Source organism: Pseudorca crassidens, chromosome X (assembly GCF_039906515.1).
Source record: "Pseudorca crassidens isolate mPseCra1 chromosome X, mPseCra1.hap1, whole genome shotgun sequence".
Taxonomy (NCBI): Eukaryota; Metazoa; Chordata; class Mammalia; order Artiodactyla; family Delphinidae; genus Pseudorca; species Pseudorca crassidens.
In genome coordinates, this window is record NC_090317.1 from 22,394,634 (window position 1) to 22,401,424 (window position 6,791).

Here is a 6,791-nt window from a genome sequence, read left to right on the forward strand (position 1 = left end):
AGGGAGACCCTTTACCCTTCAATTCTTTTCCTATGTTATTTTGGACACATAATAACTCACACATGTTCTCAAAAGCACAAGAGCTCACACACACGTGTGCATACAGATGCACAAACATGCACGCTTTGTAACAGCTGGCGACCAAATTCAGCCTGATGGGGAGATCAGGATCTAGTGACAAGAGAGTGTAGGCCGTCGTCACATCTCCAGCAGGGAGGGATATCATTCTGTTTCCTCTCTCCTACAGCGTACTAGCTGCTTAGGGGAAGAATTTTTTTCTCTAGAGGAAATTGAGGGAGGCCCCTGCTACGAACAGTCTCCCTGATGCAGACTCTTCCTTACTCTCCCTTACCTTTCCCACTTTCTTCCCCGTAGGCCAGATCTTCAACTTTTAGCTGACTCACAAATTTTTAGCGAGTACTTCTCATTGAGGACACAGTTGAAGTGCTTATTGTACGCAAACGCAGGGTTGGATTACCCTGCCTGGAGCCCCAATGACACGCTGTAAAAATCATCTGTAGCTCCTGTTCTTTGACTTCCATGGGTCCCTTGGGGACTCTTTAGCCTCTGTGTCACCAAGCCACATGAAGGTTGCCCAAGGTTTAGCTGCCTTTTATAGAGGATCATTTTCAGAAGTTGATAGTGAACTTTCAGGAGCTAATGTACAAAGAGTATTTAATATTGATTTCCTGTCTGTACTGTTGGTCCCCAGGGCTTAGGCAGCTCCCAAGCATATGAACTAAGATTTCGCAGATATTTTGTAACTCCTAATTACCCTTTTCTTTCCTATGGCTTTCTCCAGGAAGTATAGCTAAGGTTGCTGGGTGATTGGGATAGTACTTTGCTTTGTCTTTACAATCCCAGAACCAATCAGCTTTGTCCCTTACCCTTCTGGTGGACTCTGGGATATACAAAAGGACCATAACATACCAGAGTTTGAGCGCAATACAGCGGTCAGCTTGTCCAACCCCTCCGTCTGCAGATGAGATCTGCAGCTGTGGCACTCCCCTGCGTAGGCTCATATCTGGCTTTGGGATTGGAGGTGGGGAATTCAGACTCAATTAAGTTTAGGAATGCCGTGTCCTCTTTAACCCTTCTCTTTCTTTTTGCCATTTCTCCCACGACCAGCAACACGGAGTTCGTATTACATGCTGACTTTCCTGTCAGGATTTGACAGGGTAATGGCTGCCCTCTCGCTGCCTTCTATTTCCCACAGGCACAAGTCCGCATTTCCCGGGCCTCCTCTTTCCCCAAATTGGATCAAACAAAGAATCCCACTTGTATTTCTCCACATGCTCATTCCGGTGTGGAGGGAAATAGAAAGCATAGGCTTTTCCCGAGCCACCAGGGCTCTAAAAGGTGAGAATCTACCAAGGATAGATAACCACTGGTTTCTATGCATCTCAGACAAACCTGCAAAAACTGCTACTCCTCAATTCTTTCATTCTACTAATTAGAATTCACCCTCCGTCAGCACTTGCTTTTAGTTCTATTTAACAGAAATCTCATTAGGCCTGGCATTACAGTACCTATGTGTCTCCTCCATTGCATTATTAGTTCCTTGAAAAGGGGGAGGCAAGGAATTAAACCCATCATTGTGTTTAACCCCATCAATAGTGTCTGATATGCAGAAGTATCCAAAAAAGTTCTTTGAATTGAGATTTAAGACATTTTTTAAATGGTCTGTCTATTGCAAACCAGCATAGTTCTTGATAACACAGGGATTTCACAAACAGCATATATAGACCCTTGATTATTACTTCAGTCTTCAAATTAAAAATATATATATATATCAGATACCTTCTATGTTCCAGGAATTAAGAAGCTGGCAGGGATTTTTAATAAGTTTGGCTTGGAGAGATGTAACACGTGTAATGTGAATGTTCTATCGCATTCTGGGCCTGGACAGCTTTACTTTGTTTTTGATTAAGCCTCTACTTTACACTCATGTAGCAACCTCAACACAAATGAATAATACTCCAAGTGCAAATCTTTGTTCCTTCCCTGGAAATCTATCTCTTTCTAGCGCCCTCAACACTCCCTTACACCTCAGCTCTCTTGTTTCCCTGTATCTCCCACCACAAGGCAATGGGAGAGGACTAGTCTACCTATCGTGGTGGGGAACATCAAAGAAGGCTTTTTGAAAGAGGCTGCAATTAAGATGGACCTTGAGGGATGGACAGAGATGAAGGGAAAGGGTAATCCAGAAAGAGACATTAGTAAGGCCAAATATACAAATAGTGCAGGGAAGTGGTCACCAACTTTGGTTTGGATTGGGATTAACTGGTGTGTGTAGGGTGTTTTCAAAAAGGCAAATTCCTGACACCCTTCTTTATCTCCAGAGATTTTTATTTTTATTTTTTTGCGGTACGCGGGCCTCTCACTGTTGTGGCCTCTCCCGTTGCGGAGCACAGGCTCCGGACGTGCAGGCTCAGTGGCCATGGCTCACGGGCCCAGCCGCTCCGTGGCATGTGGGATCTTCCCGGACCGGGGCACGAACCCATGTCCCCTGCATTGGCAGGTGGACACTCAACCACTGTGCCACCAGGGAAGCCCATATCTCCAGAGATTTTGATTAAGGAAGGTTTTTTTTTTTTTTTTTAAAAAAAAAAAAAGCAGCTCAGTCTCCTTTAATCATCACCAATCTCTTCTACCCATTTGGCCAACTTTGAGTTTTCCCTTTCAGTGACTTTCTCCATACTCTTCCCTGACCATAGGCTGTCCACTTCCTTCCTTTGTCCCTAACCATGGCAGATCCATTGATGGAGACACGGTGCAGTCCTTATGTCTTTCCAAAGTCCTTCTTGACTGAAGCTGCTAGATGTGCGTCCTCCCTTGTTCTGAACTCTGATCTAAAGCACTGATTGGCCCTACCAGGCATTAGGGGACTGGTCTTCTTAACAGCTTATTTCAGACAGTGAGAATTCTAGGTTGAGGGAAATCCTACCTACATTGAATTTCCCATACCACTTTGCACAGTGCCCTGTACATAGTACACACTCAGCAGATGTTTACTGAATTGATTCGGCTTAATGGAGCAGACTGGCTTTAACCAGTACTTTACTCTTGGTTGCAATGGGGAGTGTTGGGTCCTGAGTATATGTGCAATCATAGAATTTCAGGAATGGAAATTGAGCATGACACAGAGGGAATGAATGAAAACAGCCTCTCTTACAGATATTCTGGCTTGAGTCATGGCCTAAATAGTTCATGACGAATTTAGACCCTTTTAATGAAAGGCTTCCTGGCAAGGAGAAATCATCTATCTCTGTAATAGTAATTTTCCCATTTTCCCTCTTAGAGTTGTTAAAGCCAGTAAGCTATGCCAAGTATGTAGGGCTGTGTGAGTGTTTGTGTCTGTGCGCACGCACGCATGTGCATATGCTTGTATTTGTACATTTGAAGCGTTACTAAAGAAAGTACATTCTTTATGCAAGAATTTCTTGCATCTTTAATAAAATTCACACCCAGGAGCTTGTCTTCCACCTTATTATTTTCTTTGATATCACCTTTGAGGGTAAGAGAAGTTGCTTTGTTCTTTCTGAAATTTGATATTTATTCTTTATTTTAGGGGGGAGGGTAGATGTTTATGGAAGAAAAAGAAAGAATTCTGGATCAGAGTTCCCAATTAATGTGAGGCAAATAAGTGGTGATCCTTTAATTTTTCACTTGGGGCCAAAAGCCTAAGTACTTTTAATATCATTCTGTTCCCGAATCATCATCTCTCTAGAAGCTTGAGTGTTGTTATTAGGTTCAAGGGCAGGTTTTACACACCAGTGTCAAAGTTCCTTTGCATCTTTTTTGCTATAGGGAAGTTTCTGAGATTCTGGTTTCCCTCCACTCTTGGACACACGGGAAGATTGTCTTTAGGCAATGATATATGAGCAGATGTGACATGTAGCACTTCAGCATGGTTGCATTTAGTTGCTGGCTTTCCAACCCTGTCTTCCACTGTTGACAAGACTGTAGAGGCAGGTGTTGATATAGAGGTCTAATAATAAGCCATCACATAGAAAACAGCTACCTTGGAGAGTCACCTGGACTTAGAGCACATTCTGCATGAGTGAAACATAAATAAACCTTTGTCACTGAAAGCAATGAGAGTCGAAGATTATTTGTTATTGCAGCATACACTATCCTATCCTACCACAAGCACCAAAGAAATATTGTTTTTGCTCTGGCGGGGAACACTTGCAGCCAAAAAAACAGGAGTTATTTCTTTCTTTTGTCTGCATTAATTCACTTATTTAATCCCTAAATGGCATGAATTGTGAATGGCTAACACAATGTCATCTTAATATTGTACATTACTTACATCCTGCACTTAAATGAAAACATTTCTCTGCTGTGCTTCTCTTTCCGAAGTGAGGTAGAAGGACACATTTTTCTCAACGCAATCCTACCATGTCTGGCACATAGTAGACATTCAAGGGATGTTTGCTCAACTTGATGTACTATGAGACAATCCTATTCTAAGGAATCTGGCTGTATTGGACCAGGTTGATCCTCGGAAGAATTTTGGTATAAATGAAATTTGTAACACTTCAGCCTCTCCTTTCCTCTCCCTCCTGTCAATTCCCTAAATCGTCCTCTCCCTCTCTACATTCATTTTCTACCAGATATTTGTGTGCTGTCCTAAGCTCCTCTGGTTATGAAAGTCAGTTGATAAATTCAGTAACAATAAGGAAGAAATGAAGGCATGCATTACCTTTCTTCGAGAGACCTTGTGTAAAGGTCGTTGTTCTCAAAGCGTAGTGCCCGGCTTGTATAGCACCAGCATTATCGGAAAGCTTGCTAGAAATCCAAGTTTTGTGGCCCTACCACAGACCTACTGAATCAAAAATTATCAAAGTAGAGTCCAGCTATCTTTAAAAAAGTTTTAAATAACGAAATCTGTGTTTTAATAAGCCGTCCAGATGATACTGTGATACTGAATACAGTAAAGTTTGAGAACTTGAGGTAGAAGTTGGACTTTTTTTTTTTTATTGTTTTAGAGCTTCATGCAATATAGTATTGGGTTGGCCAAAAAGTTCGTTTGGGATGTTCCGTAACGTCTTATGGACCATCCAGAACGAACTTTTTGGCCAACCCAATATATGAATTTTGTGGGTAATAATTCTGTGTTTGGAAACTTCTCAATCTATCTCATAATATCATCACTATGTTGATAGGAATTTGTCTGTGTAACTTGTATTCTTAGTCAGATTCTGAGTGTAAGGCAAGGCATGACTGTGCATACACTTAACCTTTGAGTAAGTAGAATACTTTGCAGCCTGGTGGACATGATTTCACAACTACTAGAACAGGATGAAGACCAAGATTTACTGTTTGTCATATTCCTTGACATTTCACCATTAGAGATTCATTTCATAGTTTCTTATGAAAATGTTAACAGTGTTTAGAGGAATATGCTTTCAACCAGTATCAACCAATACTTTGCTGAGAACAGTACCCTATAGGACTGGCTACAGTGGGATATCTGGAAAAAGGAGATAGAGTCAAAGACAAACATTACTAACTGCAGAGTGTGGTCCCATCTCTGGGTACACAGAGCAGCACTTCTGCTATCACAAACCCTCTCACTGTTGTGGCCTCTCCCGTTGCGGAGCACAGGCTCCGGACGCGCAGGCTCAGCGGCCATGGCTCACGGGACCAGCTGCTCCGCGGCATGTGGGATCCTCCCGGACCGGGGCACGAACCTGCATCCCCTGCATCGGCAGGCGGACTCTCAACCACTGCCACCAGGGAAGCCCCTGCTAGTATTTTTGAAATAAACTTTCCAGTCCCTTTGTAACCCTTTAATAGATACAAAATATAAAATTACAAAGAAATGTTTATATTACAATAATAAAAAATCATATTCTAGAGAATAGGGAGAGAGTCTAGTATAGGTTTTTTAGAAATGGGTAAAAAGTCATTTGAAATTGAATTATCACATCCTGTGCTGAGCAATTCCCAGCCCACGTGCTTCATTCAGCCCCTAGATCATCATTAAAAAGTAAATTAAAGTTAAAACAAATTTCTTAAAGTTCCAGGGACTAAATGCAGCTGACATGCCCCTTAGCCTACAGTTACGTGTTTCCAGCTGACAAGCGCGATCATTTTGACAGTACAGGTGCACAGCATATCATTGAACAGAATCACACAGTGTGTATTTACTTCCCTCTCAAATGCTTCAACATTTACCACTTACAGTTTCACACAACTTTCAGCAATCAGTACACATCTAAATATAAGTAAAACATTTATTTCGGCTATTTGGGACCATTCATCATAGAAAGGTCCCCGTGGAGATTTTGATCTGAATCACGTACAGGGGTCTGAGGCCAAAAAGCCTTTGTAATTCTTAGCATAGCAAACCAGCTGTCTCCAAGCACAGGGATGTGCACGTGGCAGCCATTTGATTGCTAGTTTATTTTGATAAGTGTGGGAAAATGCAAGACACTTCTAGGAAATTTTCTTTTTAGTCTAGCATGAGGGGATGCTAAAACAACCAATGTTTGGTGTCAGATAGCAAAACTAGTGAAGAAGCCCTCTTCTAAAACCCAAATAACTCAAATATTCAGTATTTGTTTAAACAAAATAGACTACCTGACTCTGGCTAAGAGCTTTGCCTTCCTTGCGCTCTACTTCTGTGAGGGCTTAGGTGAAGTTAAGGACATAGAAGGTAGGACATTTGTCTCCTGGCCAGCAGCTAGCCAAATATTGGAATGAATCAAGCCAGCCATAGCACTTCTGCTGTCACAAACCCAGCCTTGGGCAGAGTCATTTGCAGAGCTCTGTCACCTACA